Raw genomic sequence first — 17,445 nt, forward strand, 5'->3', positions numbered from 1 at the left:
AATTCTTAGAACGCGCGATCACCCTGGCGGTGGCCAGGTGCTCCTCCGTTTCCTGCGCTCGCCCGGTTGCCCAGCAGCGGCGACTCTTCCGACCGGCAAAATCTCCGCCGCCCGGGATGACCCAGCGGCGATGGCAGGCAAAATGCAGATCGGAAGGGAAAAGGAGAGGGAAGAGGGGAAAATCTTTGAGCACGTGCCGGCGGCGAGGAGCTCGTAGCTCGGGAAAACCCAGCAGCCCCGGTGCCCACGCCAGATCTGTGCCCGGGAGAACCCAGCGGCGACAAATCCCGCTCCCGTCCCGCTGCTCTGGCCCGGAGCTTGCCCAGCGGCCACGCGAAGTTGGTGCGGACGGACCCAGCCACCAGCTAGGCGCGCCTCACGAAAAGGAATGATTTTAGCAACGCGGAGTTTTATGCGGGTGCGAGGGAGAAAGCGATAGGTTTTTCTGACTCCAGTTTCTGTGCTTTATTCTATTAATTAATTATTATGTCTACATTTTTCTAATCTACGACTGCCGTCCCTAACCTGGCCCTACGCCACACTCCAGAAATCTACCCTGACATGGCACTCGGCCGGCTCACCCGCTGTTGTCGGTGGACTGGGACACGTGTCCTGCAGCCAGGATATGCAAGTGCACTCGCGTGTCCTTTTTGGGACTTAGTCGTTTGGGGAACTTTTCCACGTGTCGTTTGAGGACTTGTCGCCCGCGGCGGGAGAGATGCGTAACGATCGCGTTCGAAGCTGCCAGAGAAGTGAAAGAGGCCAAGTTCGGGCAGAGCCCTTGTGGCCTAATTCTGCCCGGAATTTTGCGGGCAGTGCAGCTTTCTGTCGTCGGCTTTGTTTATGCTTTGATCGATCAAAACATAAACAAGTACGATCGTTGTTGTCGTCCCGGAGGGGAAGTGTCGCTGCCTCTGCCGCTGTCGCGTCGGCTTGCGTCGGCAGCGGAGAGGGGAAATGTCTTAGAGCGGTCGCGGTCCCTACAGTCCGTCTTTGAAAAATGTATATGCTTGTCTTGCCGTCTTAATTTAAATCTAATTTGGCCCTTCTTGGGCAAGGTAACTCCGGCTCCGTGCCGCTAAATGTGTGTGTGAGTGTGTAGTGTGTGTGTGGTGTGTGCGTGTGGTGTGTGTTATGAGTTATGCTTAATTCTAGCTTATTAAATACCTTAAATGCTAGGATTAATTATCTTATTTATATACACTATTTACATAGGGTTTTGTGACTTTGTCACAATTGTTTTCAGAATTTATTTTAAAATGTTCGTACGCATGAATTCAAACGAGTGCTTCATCCCTCTCCCTCTCTCTCAGGCACTCTCTTCGACTCAGAAGCGAGCGAGTAGTTTCTATGCCGCTTCGTTTCCCGAAAACTTTGTATTTGCGATCTCCCGTTACAGTTAACCGGAATCGCAAACAAAGCAAAGAAGCGAGAACATCTGTGAGAGAGACCCTTTTCAGACTATGTGGTTGTTTCTCTCTCCGAAAGAATTCGAATGATCAAAACGGTTGACCGTTTTGTGCGAGCTCTGGTTCTAATTGATCTTCAGTTAATAAAACCGTGCTGACATGGAGAAATAATTGACCTACACATGTGCTGCAAAAAAAAGAAAAAAAAAAAAACAGTCCCAATGTCTATAGTCACATGAAAATAAGGATGATAGGAATCTTCGGGTCAGGAGCGCCATCCTAGCTAAACAAACTCTTGCCGGATCAGGGACAAAACAAATATCAAGCAAGCGCTCTAAGAAATTTTGCACATAGGAGTGAACCACAGCGAAACGTCAAACAAGCCAGCAATAAAATCATGATGTGTTGTGATAAGAAGTGTATTAGTGGATTTATCTAGGGGCTAAATAGCCCCTGGGATGTTAAAATCACTAAGATCTACTAAGTGGTCCCTATCCGAAAGTCCTTTGAAAACCATCTGTATTGCGAAAAATGGTTCCAATAAATAGGAAGTTCCGACTATGAAGGAACGTTTTAACATGTAATAAAGATGGAGCTTCCATTGACTGATAGCTTCACGCAAAGGAATTCAACATCGTTGCACTAATCATAAGATATTAATGCGGACGTTAGTGTGGAGTCGACACCTCCTCGACGTCTGATACTTCAGTGCTCAGAATCTCCAGATCTAACCAGGTTTCTGTGAACACAATAACGTAAGCCTATTGCATTCTGATAGGAGATACCAAGGAAGTAGTTTAACTTTTTTGGGACGGAAAGAGTAATTCCTAATGGCCGCTTTTTCTTTTTTTTTTGCTTGGAACTCCTGGACAATCACATGTTTCGCCCAGATTTGGGAATAATTTTTCAAAGAATTCGTCAGGAACATTTATTTTGAAAGATGAAATGTTCCTATCATAAGCAAATTACAATTTTTCCACCTTAATTTTGTCTTTTACGGCTCTTGTTTGGATAAAGGCAGGCTATAATATCTTTCGATATTTGATAAGGTGAGAGCCGCGAAGCAAATAACAGTTTCATTGGGGGGTCCGGGCCTGACACCGTGGCAGGGAACAGGACTCTGAGTGGTCACTTTTTGGGACCCCCTAGGGGACGAAACGGAAATGTGTAACACTGGGGCACGGTCTCAGGGTTCTGAGGTCGAGAGCTGCGCCAAGAGAGGCTGCTGGTAAGAGGCAGCCTCTGGTGGACCCGCCTAAATTTTGTACACCAGTTTCGTTTTTTTGTGCCTTGGAGACACATTTAAAAGCTTAAGGCTATTAAACTGAGTGTCCTGCGCCAAGAGCATATCTTGAGATTTTCGAAAACTCAATAACAGCTCTTCTGGACTGCCCTTGGTTTGCCGAACGAACGACATCACCCACCTCGAGGCAGGCCCCGCAGCAATATATTTGGTGTGCACCATGTTGTCAAACAGCGAACAGGTGATAATTAATATTTTTCTGAAAAGTTTTTGGCAAAGCAGACATTTTAATGACTTACAACTCTACTTCAGTTGTTTAAGAGAAGGCGCAAGGGATTAAGTGCAGCGGCACTGGAAGAGCGGGATAGCAATAGAGTGGGAGAATTAGCACTAACTATAACCGTTTATAGCTGTCGCGACGGCGCAAACAACAACATACAAAAATGCAAAGAACCGTAGCACCCTAAACTAAAATGTAATTTAAATTGCATTAAAAAACACAAATAGAAAAGTTGCATGCACACGCGAAATTAACGTTAACTATTAAAAACACCAAATATAAAATGTTAATATGCCCGGTTGTTTTTAAGGCATATTGCACACAAATCAAGAGCGAAAGACAAAAACACGTCCGTTCACTTTGAAGGAAAAAGAGGAATCTGAAGACAATTTATAAATTGTATGCAAATCGGACCAGTATTTTTTTTTTGTAGTTACGGAGATATAGTTTGCTTCTTTTATTTTCTTTTTCTCCTTTTTTCCCTAGTCAGGTTGCATTATGCAAATATGTGCTCCTTATTATCCGCTTTTATCGTATCGCTATTGCGAAAACTAAGTGTTGATTTGCTTCTGTTTCTTATCGATGGTAAAGTTAACTGGCACTTTCAAATTCGGCTACGCTATACGTTTTAGAAAGTAACTTTTATCTGTTTTCTTAATGTTCTATGATATTACCACATCATCATCAACACCAAAAAATTGTTGTAGATAATTTTATATTATATAATAGATAATATAAAAATAAGTCGGGTTTTCCTTCCAGAACGCCCCAACCAATTTCCACGGCTTTGCATACGTTGGAAAGGTCTCGGGTTTCGTAAGTTTTGCAGCAAAGAAAATTCAGGAAAAATTGCAACAGAAAAGTGGGAAAATCATTTTTCGCATACTGCGCCATCTCTGATACATATTGTAACGACCCTCTTTTGGGGTGCTCGGCCTAGCTCGCCGGAGTCGGGGTTCGTACAGAAAATTTGTAGTGTCCGAGTCCCTCGTGTCCCAATAATCAGTAAATAGGCAAGAGGAGAGAGGTAATTTTAATACAAGCTTTATTGATCAAGATATATAGTGAAACCTGTGGAAAGAATACAGTGTGGTTGCTGCTGTGGGGGTGTCTTGTTGATACCCTGGTTGCGGGTAGATCCGTGTCCCGGTCTTCGATGGTGCTCAGCCGGCTGGCTGACGATGATACCCGGTGGTGGGTGATGCGACGCTGCGACTAGGGTCCAGTGGGTCGACTTGTGGTTACCCTGCTCGGGCGATGCGACTGCTGATCGTCGGCGTGGCGATACCCTGTATCGGTGATGCGATCGTCGGTGATCGGCTTGTGAGTACCCTGTTCGGGTGATGCGACTGTCTCGTGGTCGGCTTGTGAATACCCTGTTCGGGCGATGCGACTGTATCGTAGTCGGCTTGTAAATACCCTGTTCGGGCGATGCGACTGTATCGTAGTCGGCTTGTAAATACCCTGTTCGGGCGATGCGACTGTATCGTAGTCGGCTTGTAAATACCCTGTTCGGGCGATGCGACTAGGGTGCGTGACCGTTGCGGCTGGCCGCTGTCGTGGTCACGGTAGGTGGGTCCGGGTGACGTCACTCGAGGTGAGCGATCGTTGTGCCTAAGCTCGCACCGTCCCTAACGCCTTTCTGCTACCCTGTAGCTATCAAGATCCGCCGGCAAGGGCCAGATCTTCTCCCCTCCTATGCTTGCTTGGCGAATGTGGCGAACCTCATTCGACGCCCTCCCCTATTCCTGATCTGCCATCCAAGGGCCAGGTCAGAACCCCAAGTCTATACTACCTGTACGGCGAGGTCATACGGACCGCGCTCGATACCCTGTTTCCGCGAGATCTGCCATGCAAGGGCCCGACCTCGTCCCACGGCTGACTATCTGTGCGAAGTCCGCCAACTAGGGCCAAACTCCGCTCCTCCCAGCTACTTCGTTAGATCCGCCTGCAGGGGCCAGATCTAGACCTAACGCTACCTTCACCTTTCCTACCTTCTTTTCTATTAAGGTCCGCCGCCAGGGCCAAACCTTATTCTACTGCTAAAGCTAGGATTAGTACTACTTGTTAACTCACCAGTTGACTGCTCGGCTGCTCTGCAAAAGTGAAGTTGCACTGGCCGGTGCGTCGCTTTATATAGCCGGTCGACAGCTGTTCTCCCCCGATCGATAATCGATAATTCCCCGATGGCCGATAGGCAGGGCGTTGCCAGATCGATCTTATCCATTCGATTATCGTCAGCTGTTCAGGGCTGGACGCGCTATTCCTTGGCCGGCGTTGCCACTACTATTCTTAATCTTCTTTGAAAGCTTAATTCTACTTATGGATTATATTTGTTGTTGCGACGTGGGTCGTCGCACTCCCCCCTCCTTTGCCAGTTTAAATTTTCGAGGTGGTTCTGATGACTTCTCCTGCCAATCTAGCTGGGTTGACCCGTTATTGAATTTGACCATTGTGCTAGTGTTCCTGTGTGAGTGTATTTGTGTTATTAGGTTCGGTGTTGTCGAGTGCTATTCCCTGTTCTCCTAAGTATTTCTTCATGTTATTTACATATGCTCTTTGTGTCTTGCCCGACCCTATCTCTTTTACTACTGCTATTACTGGGGACTCTAGCTTTATGACTCTGAATGGACCCTCAAACTTCGGTGCGAGCTTGGCAGAGAACTTGTCGTACGCTTTTGACAGTGGGTGTTGTCGAACCCACACCATGTCCCCCTTTTTCGGCTTCCATTCGCGTTTCCTCAGGTTATATGTTTTGGCTTGATCCTGCGCTGCTTTTTCCATGTTCTTTCTTGCTAGCTCACATGTTTCCTTGATTCGCGCCATTCTTTCTTCCGTGGTCTCCTCGTTTATCGCTGAGCCTTTCGTTGTTTCATCGAACAGACTTCCCGGCAGCCTTGGTTCTCTCCCGTACGTGAGGTATGCCGGGCTGTATCCAGTTGATTCCGATCGGCTGCTGTTAAATGCTAGTGTCAGCTCCGGTAGTACGTCGTCCCATCGGTCGTGCCTTTCTCCCGCGAACTGTGCGATCATGGTTTTTTACTTTGTTATTAAGGACTACGAGGTTTTCAGGACGTTGGGCGCCACTGTAACGACCCTCTTTTGGGGTGCTCGGCCTAGCTCGCCGGAGTCGGGGTTCGTACAGAAAATTTGTAGTGTCCGAGTCCCTCGTGTCCCAATAATCAGTAAATAGGCAAGAGGAGAGAGGTAATTTTAATACAAGCTTTATTGATCAAGATATATAGTGAAACCTGTGGAAAGAATACAGTGTGGTTGCTGCTGTGGGGGTGTCTTGTTGATACCCTGGTTGCGGGTAGATCCGTGTCCCGGTCTTCGATGGTGCTCAGCCGGCTGGCTGACGATGATACCCGGTGGTGGGTGATGCGACGCTGCGACTAGGGTCCAGTGGGTCGACTTGTGGTTACCCTGCTCGGGCGATGCGACTGCTGATCGTCGGCGTGGCGATACCCTGTATCGGTGATGCGATCGTCGGTGATCGGCTTGTGAGTACCCTGTTCGGGTGATGCGACTGTCTCGTGGTCGGCTTGTGAATACCCTGTTCGGGCGATGCGACTGTATCGTAGTCGGCTTGTAAATACCCTGTTCGGGCGATGCGACTGTATCGTAGTCGGCTTGTAAATACCCTGTTCGGGCGATGCGACTGTATCGTAGTCGGCTTGTAAATACCCTGTTCGGGCGATGCGACTAGGGTGCGTGACCGTTGCGGCTGGCCGCTGTCGTGGTCACGGTAGGTGGGTCCGGGTGACGTCACTCGAGGTGAGCGATCGTTGTGCCTAAGCTCGCACCGTCCCTAACGCCTTTCTGCTACCCTGTAGCTATCAAGATCCGCCGGCAAGGGCCAGATCTTCTCCCCTCCTATGCTTGCTTGGCGAATGTGGCGAACCTCATTCGACGCCCTCCCCTATTCCTGATCTGCCATCCAAGGGCCAGGTCAGAACCCCAAGTCTATACTACCTGTACGGCGAGGTCATACGGACCGCGCTCGATACCCTGTTTCCGCGAGATCTGCCATGCAAGGGCCCGACCTCGTCCCACGGCTGACTATCTGTGCGAAGTCCGCCAACTAGGGCCAAACTCCGCTCCTCCCAGCTACTTCGTTAGATCCGCCTGCAGGGGCCAGATCTAGACTTAACGCTACCTTCACCTTTCCTACCTTCTTTTCTATTAAGGTCCGCCGCCAGGGCCAAACCTTATTCTACTGCTAAAGCTAGGATTAGTACTACTTGTTAACTCACCAGTTGACTGCTCGGCTGCTCTGCAAAAGTGAAGTTGCACTGGCCGGTGCGTCGCTTTATATAGCCGGTCGACAGCTGTTCTCCCCCGATCGATAATCGATAATTCCCCGATGGCCGATAGGCAGGGCGTTGCCAGATCGATCTTATCCATTCGATTATCGTCAGCTGTTCAGGGCTGGACGCGCTATTCCTTGGCCGGCGTTGCCACTACTATTCTTAATCTTCTTTGAAAGCTTAATTCTACTTATGGATTATATTTGTTGTTGCGACGTGGGTCGTCGCAATATCATGCCATAATTCTCTGCTCAGTTTATTTCATGTAACAAACCGAAATTGTGTTCAATTTTGCGAAATTGTGAAAAAAAGTAAAAAAATAAGTTTCGTTTCCTAACATTTAAATTGGAAACCAGCATTTGTCTTTATAGTGGTAAGTTGAACTGTGTAAATTATGTGGATTTGAGGTTAAATTAACCGCTCTGTCTATAGCAGAGAAATCATTGTTCGATGGAAGTGATCCAGACTCCAGACATTTTCTTCAACACATGATTTCCTTTGGAGCTAATATCATTCGAGAAGACGGCTTCATGCCGACTTGCAAGGTGAAAAGATACAACAGATATAACCAATCACAATAAATTGTAACACATAACAACTACATATACATCACACGATTCTTCAACATATGATTGTTTGCAATTACTGAAACAAGGAAAAATATATCATTTGCGTGGTTCAATAGTGCCAACACCAGATGATTTCTGCAAATATATTTCAATTCGTCGATGGTGGATCAGCTGAATGTGCTGCTCAATATTCAGGGGACACAATTATTGAACAGTTGCAAGCATTTTTTTACGCTAATAATGCTGTGGTTAATATGTTCAAAACAGCATTGGACCGAATGCCATCGCAAACGCACAAATTTGTTATTAGAGCGGATTGTACCCCAGCAGGAGAACATGTGCGGAGATTTCTATTTTTCTTCAAAGTGAACAGACGTGTTTTTCCTTGCGAATTTGCCTTAAAAACCACCGGAGTTTATTAACATTTCATATTTGGTGTTTTTAATAGTTCCCGTTCACTTCGCGTGTGCATGCTACATTTTTATTTATGTTGTTCTATTCAATTTAATTACATTTTAGTTGTGGCTGCTGCGGTTGCTTTGCATATTTTTGTATTTCCTTTTGTGTCTTCTCCGTTTGTTGTTGTTTGCGCTGTCGCTACAGCTAGAAACGTTTATAGTAATTTGCTTAAGCGGTCTTAAAGAGCTGTTATCGAGTTTTCGATCAACTCAAGATATGCTCTTGGCGCTGGACACTCAATTGAATAGCCTCAAGCTATTAAATGAGTCTCCTAAAAAACTGCAACTGGTGTACAGCATCTAGGCGGATCCCAACCACCAGTGACAGGCTCTCAACAGCAGCCTCCCTCGGCACAGCCCTCGACCTCGCACCACTTAGTAGTTCGTGGTGATCTTAACATCCCAGGGTCTATTTGGTCCCCACTAATACACTTCTTACCACAACACATCACAAAAAATATGGTTTACCAAAGAGCACTTCAATTTTTACCGAAGGTTGCGAAACGGAGTTCGCCAGGCTTACTAGTTATAGATAAAATTACGTTGAGGTAAATAAATTTATATTTTTGTAACAGTAAAATCATACCGGATTTTATTATTTAAATTGGGCCTTACCTGGCAATAATATAATTCCAAGTGTCCAAAAAAGCTCCATCCAACACAGAATCTTTTCTCTGTGCAATGTGGTTTGAAACTCTCCCAAGTAAGGGAATACAATTCCCATGGTTCCTGCAACGCTAAGAAAGTATAAGTATATTTTATTATAGTATACTTAAAAAAATTTCAAAAATATTTTTGACAAAGTCATGCCATTGATTTTTATAAAATCGAAGCCGATTAGATCTTGAGTCTGAAGAACTTTTCAAATTACTATCAGTATAGGCCGTTGCTAACAAAACACTTTATTTCAAAAACATTTTTTATGTTTTATAGCCGGTACTGAAGCTATAATGTTCATATTCACTTATACTATAAATCGATCTGTTGACAAATACGAACTCGCGAAACCAGTTTAATATTAGCCTAATTTAAATCGTCGTTGTGTGGATTTGGCTGCATACCACTGCTATCCTGACCTGACAAGGATAATATTGGTATGACAACGTGCATACTCTATCTCAAACAGTAACACCACAGTAAATTCTCTGTCCATTTTTATACCCTTGCAGGGTATTATAATTTCAGTCAGAAGTTTGCAACGCAGTGAAGGAGACCCTATAAAAAAAAATATATATATATAAATATATACTCTTGATCAGCATCAACAGCCGAGTCGATCTAGCCATGTCCGTCTGTCCGTTTTTACGAAAACTAGTCCCTCAGTTTCAAAGCTATCTGAACGAAACTTTGCATATAGTCTTCTATATACTCCCACTGTTATATATGTCGCAACGGGCCAGATCAGACGACTATATCATATAGCAACCATACTAAAGTCCCATAAATATTTAGAAAAAAATTTATAACATTTTTTTCTACATTTTTGCATCATTTTCAAGATATGGCCACTTTATATTATTTCAGAATTTCGTTTTTAATTTTATGAAAATCGGACGACTATATGATATAGCTTGTGACGCTCCGCGCACAGTAAATATATAATAAAGTTAATAATAAAAGAAACAAAAAGGAAAATGCAGTTTTTTTTGTTGTTTTTTTTTTTTTTGGGGAAAAAAATAATGAAATTTTATTTGACTAGTGCACCGTTACCTAAATATTTGGCAACTAAACCTAACTCGAAGTTAATTCTATGTTTACAATGCTTAGTTATGGAGGAGTATTAAGTTAAGTTATGTTTACATAATTTGAAATGATTTTCATGTTTTGTCTGATATATTATGTCAAGACCCTATCGGGGAGGTCTTGAGGGCGGTGACGTTTAAGTCTTCTCCTGACTCGTGTTCTGTGTTCAGAGGTGGCTAATTTTCTAGCCAGACTATTAGGGTGATTGTTTAGTTTTTCCATGTACTTTGTTGAAATAGTGTGAAGTTTGTCTCCAAGCTTGGGCACCTTCAGGACTCGTTCAATGTCTCTAGTCCTCATGTACCAAGGAGCCCCAGAGATCCTCCTTAATGTTTTTGCTTGAAGAATTCGAATCTTGTTCAAATGACATCTTGCAGCAATTAAAGCCTTAAAAGCATGCTGAATGTTCGCAACATGCCTGCCGAATGTAAGTTTACGGTCCAAGGTAACGCCAAGGTATTTATAGGCTCTATGGTGGCCAATGACTCTACCATTAAGACTGACCCCAGGACAGCTAGCTGCACGGTTATTGAAAGTCACATTCGCACATTTGTCCGCATTGATGCGCACATTCCAGTTCATAGCCCATTCTTGGTAGGCATCCAGATACTCCTGTAAACCAAATGAAGCAGCCAAAATACTTGTACTTTTCACTAGCACAACAGTGTCATCAGCGTACGTAGCTATTAGTAAATCATCTTCCGCGACTTCAGTTACTGGTGAGTGACTAGGCATGTCCGAAGCAAAGACCGAATACAGAGTAGGACCTAGAACACTTCCTTGCGGAACTCCAGCTTCAATTGTCTTGACTCTTGATTTAAACCCATCAGCCGATACATGGAATGTACGATTATGCAGAAAACTTTTCACAACCATGTACAGTAGAGGCGGGAAGAGTCGCTTCGCTTTGTACAGCAGCCCAGGGTGCCAGACTCTGTCAAATGCCTGTTGAACATCCAGGAAGGCAGCTACAGCATACAGTATGTAAAAATAATAAGTTAAGAATCAGAGAGAAATCAAACAATGTATAAAGTATGTAAACAGAAAAACAAGAACTGAAATATGAAGTATGTAAACAGAAAACAAGAACTGAAATAAAGACCCAAAGAAGAAGGGAAAACTGAAATATAGAAAGACATGAATTAACCGAACCCAAAGAAGAAAGAAATAAAAAGGGGAAAGGAAGAAGACAAGAAGGCCAGATTTGAATTAAATGCGCGCGCGCGCCACTGATCGCACGCAAACGGCCACACTGGACCGAACAGAGGCTGGCCACACTATTCGGGCTATTCCCGTACATAACTCTGGCCACACTAAAGCCTCGCCAGGGGCTATATAAGGCGGGTTCCGGCACTGGAGAAATCACTCAGCCGCCGATTGCGATTGTAATCACTACGCAGCCAAGTCACTTTTTCTTTGGAACCAGGTAACCTTTATTCCCCCTCTGCTGACTTTCGAGTCCGATCTCTGCTGGCTTGCGAGTCCGATCTCTGCTGACTTTCGAGTCCAAAACACTGCTGACTTCCGAGTCCAATACACTGCTGACTTCCGAGTCCGATTCTCTCTGCTGACTTGCGAGTCCAAACACTGCTGACTTTCGAGTCCGATTCTCTCTGCTGACTTGCGAGTCCAAACACTGCTGACTTTCGAGTCCGATTTTCTCTGCTGACTTGCGAGTCCAAACCACTGCTGGCTTTCGATTCCAACTCTCTCGGCTGACTTGCGAGTCCAACATACTGCTGACTTTCGAGTCCAACTCTCTCGGCTGACTTGCGAGTCCAACATACTGCTGACTTTCGAGTCCGACTCTCTCTCTCTGCTGACTTGCGGGTCCAAATCACTGCTGACTTGCGGGTCCGATTCTCTCCGCGGACTTTCGAGGCCGTCCATCGCTCTCTCTCATTCCCAGACACCCCTGCAACTTTCTGTTGACGTGAGAAGCCCGGGTCTTGACGCGAGAAGCCACCGCCGCACAGCTGAACCGGACCGCCAATCCTGACGAATATCCTAACTGTAACCGTTACGCCAAATAAACCATACTCTTACTCTTTACCATATATACCTCTCGAGCTCTCCCTGGGGGACATTCGGATCTGGGCATCTATTACACAACCACACCTGAACCAAACAAATATTTCCTGAACGGACCCTTGACGTCCCGCTGGACTACCCGTGGACAGACAGACCGTCGCAGGTGGCGCCCGAACAGATAGAAGTGGTTGTGGGTAAAAGATTTCCGAAACCGAGGGAGTAATGTCGAGCTGGGTATACCTGGCATCAAAGAGTGAACTAACGGAGTACGCAGAAGAGTTCGGGCTAGACGCAACAGGAAGAAGTGAAAATCTACGGCGGTTACTAGCGGCGTTCGCCAAAAGAACGGATCACACAGAGGAAACAGGGCTAAGGCTCACAGAGCTACCGGAAAAATACAGAAAAGAGAAGAGTCCGTTAAGAAGCCCAGTACCGGCGATCGTGATAACAAGGGAAGAAGAACAGAATACCGACGAACGTCCAACAACGAGTGCGGCATCAAGGATTATAGCGGTGAAGGAGGAAGAGCGAAGAAACGAAAGACCGGAAAGACCGTGGCAACGAAGATGGAAGAAACCAAAGAAAAGAAAATAGAGCGGAAAATGGAGACGGAAATCGTAGATAGGGTACGAGGTTGGGGCATTCGGTACCAAGGAACGACAAACTGGCTATAGTTCCTGAGCAGAATGGAATAGTGGGCAGATGGATACGGAATCCGGAAGGGCCAGCTGATACAGACTATGCCATTCATCTTGGAGGGGATCGCCTATGATTGGTAGAATACCACACCGACCAGGATAACGACGTGGTCACAGCTCACGACTAAACTGCTGGAATATTTCTTGCCGCCAAGGCACGGAGAACAGCTAGAAATTCAAATCGTACAGCTGAAACAGCGAGAGACAGAACCCGAAAAAGAATACGCATTGAGCTTGAGGAAGCTGATGTGGTGCACAAAACTGACGCAAGAAGAGAAACTCGACCGAGTGTATAAAAATTGTAGAAGCAAAATAAAGCTATATATATGAAGGACAGGGTTCAACACCCTGACAGAGTTCCTCAAGCTGGCGGAAGAAATGGAGGAGATAGAAGCGTCGGAGATCCTCACACAAAAACTCCAACAACCGCATTAGCTCAGGCCAGACATATGCATGCGCTGTGGAGGAACTGGACACGCGGCGAGAACGTGCACGAATCCACCGAGGTTGTTCTGCTGGATCTGTGGAAAGAACGGCACCAGGACAACAGAATGTTGTAGGGCAGGGCCGGGAAACGACAGAGGCCTGAGCAAATGAAGCTGGCGGCTCAGGCGACAAAGAATCCAGCTATAGAAGACGACTTAAGCTGTGACGGGTTCGAGATCGTAGCACGGATCGGGATCGGGAAGAGAACGGCGAGAGGAGTGGTTGATACAGGGGCATCAAGGAGCGCGATCAGTAAGAACATGTACCAGGATCTAAGAAAGCAAGGAAGATGGTGGGGGACACGGGCAGAAATAACACTCGTTAACGGAGCTCGACAAAAGGCAATAGGGAACTTCACAGCGGAAATTTTATTCGGAGGGTAATCGTTCACAGTAACATTCATGATACTACGGTACGTGTCCGGAGGGATACTGTTGGGAATGGATTTTCGGGAGCAAACAGCATGTTGAGGTGTGGCAACCTGAAACTGGATTTGATATCAGCCGGAGACGGGACAACGGCAAGGGAAGAGGAGCGCATGACAACTGAGAAGTCAGAGGAACCATCGGAGGTAGAGGTGCAGAAGTTTCTAGAAAAAAACAGGCAAGTATTCGAAGACATGAAGGTGGTAAGCAACGTCACAGAACACAAGATATACCTGAACAATGATAGGCCAATCAAACAACCCACGAAATCCGAAACAAAAGGCAATCATCAACGAACAGGTAGACGAACTGCTGACTTTGGGACTGATAGCACGATCGCGTAGTCCATATAGTGCGCCAGTGGTTCTAGTAATAAAAAATAACAACGAATGGAGAATGTGCATCGACTACAGGCAGCTAAATGAGAAAACCGAGAAACATGCATATCCAGTACCACGAATGAATTTCATCCTGGACCAGTTGCGGGAAGCAAAATTTATAAGCACCATAGACCTAAAGTCAGGCTATTGGCAAATCCCGATGGAACAGGGGAGCAAGCAGTACACAGCATTTACGGTACCGGGACGGGGATCGTTCCAATGGACGGTGATGCCCTTCGGGCTAACCACAGCTCCGCAACATTTCAGAGAGCATTGGACACGATAATTGGGCCAGAAATGGAGCCATTCGCATTCGCTTATTTGGATGACATTATCGTGATAGGCCGGAGCAAGAGGGAGCATCTAGAAAAACTCCAGGAAGTATTCCGAAGGCTACAATAAGTAAACCTACGGATAAATCCAGATAAGTGTCACTTTTTCCAAAAGGAGATGAAGTACTTGGGACATGTGGTGAGCAAACGGGGGATCCGGACAGACCCGGAAAAGCTGGCCGCAATTCGAGATTTACCGGCGCCCAGGAACACCAGAGAAGTGCACAGCTTCTTGGGAATGGCCTCGTGGTACCGGAGATTCATCCCAAACTTCACGGAGCAGGCAGGAGCGCTACAGGAGCTAACAAGAAAGGGACAGAAATTCGAATGGAACCATACCAGAACTCGTTCGACCAGCTAAAGGAGAGGTTGACGCCAGCCCCAGTACTGGCATGTCCGGAATTCACGAAGAGGTTTAAACTTCAAACCGATGCCAGGGACCTAGGTGTGGGGGCAGGGCTCACGCAAGACACCGACGACGGCGAGCTTGCCTTCGCAAGCAAGAAGCTGAGCATAGTGGAGCAGAAGTACAGCGCAACGGAGAAAGAATGTTTGGCGATCCACTGGGGCATCGAGAAATATAAGATGTACCTGGAGGGCTATCCTTTCACGGTAGTGACTGACCATATGACGCTCAAGTGGCTGAACTCGATAAAGAGATAAAGGATAGCGAGATGGGCGTTAGGATTGCAACCCTACCAATACAATACTGGAAGGGAAAGCTAAATGTAGTAGCGGATACGTTATCAAGGGCACAACCAATCGGATTAAAAACAATGAGCAGGTCAGAAAACTGGGTGGAGCAGAAGCGAGACGAATTGGGAAAAGGGCGACGAGACTTAGAGTTCCATATTGAAGGCGATCAACTATACAAGCTGAACGGAAGTAGGAGGGATCAACAGCCATGGAAGTTGTGCGTGCCGGAAGACGAAGTACAGCAGATACTGACAGAAAACACCTGCACCCCAGATGCAGGACATCTGGGAATGTACAAGACAAAGAATCGGATTCGGATTAGATACTTCTGGCCAGGACTAGCAAAAGATGTAGAAGAATTTGTGAAAAAATTCGAAAGTTCCCAACAATATAAGGTGTCCCAACAGAAGACAGCGGGAAAGATGCTAACAAGGAGCAGAAGCACCATGGGAGACAATGTGCGTGGACGCCGTGGGGCCGCTCCCGCGAACGACCCATGGAAATACAATAATGGTACTGATTGTAGACAAGTTCTACAAATGGGTTGAGCTAGCGGCGATCCGACAGGCAACGGCAGACGCATTCTTAAGAATCTTCCGGCAGAGGGTGATAGCACGAGTCGGCGCACCAAAAGTCCTGATATCCGATAGCGCAGTACAGTTCGCGGGACGTAAGACCAGAAACGCGATGGAAAAATGGGCAATATGACAGCAATTTACCGCGCCATATACGCCACAGGAGAATCCGACGGAGCGAACAAACAGAACGAAAAAACGATGATAGCTCAGATGACGGGATCGGACCAGACAAAGTGGGACGAACACATCCCGGAACTGATGCTAGCGTTCAACAGCAGCACGTCGGAATCAACAAATTAAAGTCCAGCGCAGTTGGATTTCGGCAATGAGATAAGGCTGCCAAACATGACCTTCGATAAGGTAACCGAAGGATCAGGAGTGAAAGAGGAAAGCATAGCGGGAAGGTGGAGGCGCATGGAAAGCACACGCAATGAGGCAGCAGGAAACATGGGAAAAGCGGCAGAAAAACAAAAACGGCATTATGACCTGCGAAAACGGGAATGGAAACAGAAGATCGGAGAGTCGGTTTGGTGTAAAACACACTACCTGTCGAAAGCCGCAAATAGATTCAATGCAAAGTTAGCACCACGGTACGATGGGCTATGGAAAATATATATATAGGCGCCGAGACCACGCAGAGTGCAAAACATGACGCAGAGACGGACGAAGAGATCGATATAGCACACAAGCAGAGACAGAACCCGATAACAAGTAGAGATCAGAACGTAGCCCGACAAACCGAACATAACATTACACAACACTATAACACCATAGGGCGTAGTATAACACTAAACAAAAAAATAATCAGCTGGCCAAAAACTAACGCAAAGTCATTTTGTATCATTACAGCAAACGATATGCATCGGTTCCAAGCAAGTGTCCGAAAATTTAAAGAGAACCACGAGCGGGCGGCACGTGGCGTCGCGCGGACCCAGATGGTCGACCCGCACACGGCTCCGGGAACAATAAGGAAGCGGACGACGCCGGCCAGGATGGGCATTGGAGGCACGCAGGAGCCGGGCAGGGTGGATGAGCGGCCTGCCGAGCTGCCAATGACACCCGTCCGCCCAGTCAAAAGCAGAGTCGCGCACATCCCCAGGGAGCTGGCCAACGCGGAAACACCCGGATGCAGTGGTGGGCAGAACCAACGGCTGGGCGGATTGGCGACGGCATCCGCCAACCCGTGCCGAAGCATGAACCCATACGTGGCAGGGGGCAACAACAAGGACAGCCGGCGCAGAGGAAAGGCGCGGAGACGACAAACAGACAGCAGGCCATGTCGCCAGACAGAGATGTGCTGGAGATTCGATCGGAGGTAAAAAACAAGTACGGGTGGCTTGTGCCGGTCAGAGGGCAGATTCCGGGCGCGGTACTGCAGAATATTAGACAGAAATTGGCGGACAAGCGGGCGACAAAGCAGAAGCGCTGGATAGAAAAGGACGGAGACACGATGTGGCGGGTCATCTCCAACAGGGGCCATCATGTCACGATTCGCCGCCACTGCCCAAAGGGGTTGGGGGGGGGGAGTGTGACGCTCCGCGCACAGTAAATATAATATAATAAAGTTAAGAATAAAAGAAACAAAAAGAAAAATTCAGTATGTAAAAATAATAAGTTAAGAATCAGAGAAAAACGAAACAAAGTATGAAGTATGTAAACAGAAAATCAAGAACTGAAATATGAAGTATGTAAACAGAAAACAAGAACTGAAATAAAGACCCAAAGAAGAAGGGAAAACTGAAATATAGAAAGACATGAATTAACCGAACCCAAAGAAGAAAGAAATAAAAAGGGGAAAGGAAGAAGA

The 17,445-nt window shown here is 46.5% G+C and overlaps 1 long non-coding RNA gene across 2 annotated transcripts in view; it reads right to left on the reverse strand.

Moving 5' to 3' along the window:
* LOC138928930 (uncharacterized) overlaps nt 1-17,445 on the reverse strand; it is a 1,213,248-nt gene that overhangs the window by 915,650 nt on the left and 280,153 nt on the right. For both annotated transcript variants that reach the window (XR_011445338.1, XR_011445337.1), the window contains exon 2: nt 8,885-9,006. This is a non-coding gene — a long non-coding RNA (uncharacterized lncRNA). The remainder of the gene's footprint in view (nt 1-8,884; nt 9,007-17,445) is intronic.

Source organism: Drosophila kikkawai, chromosome 3R (assembly GCF_030179895.1).
Source record: "Drosophila kikkawai strain 14028-0561.14 chromosome 3R, DkikHiC1v2, whole genome shotgun sequence".
NCBI lineage: Eukaryota > Metazoa > Arthropoda > Insecta > Diptera > Drosophilidae > Drosophila > Drosophila kikkawai.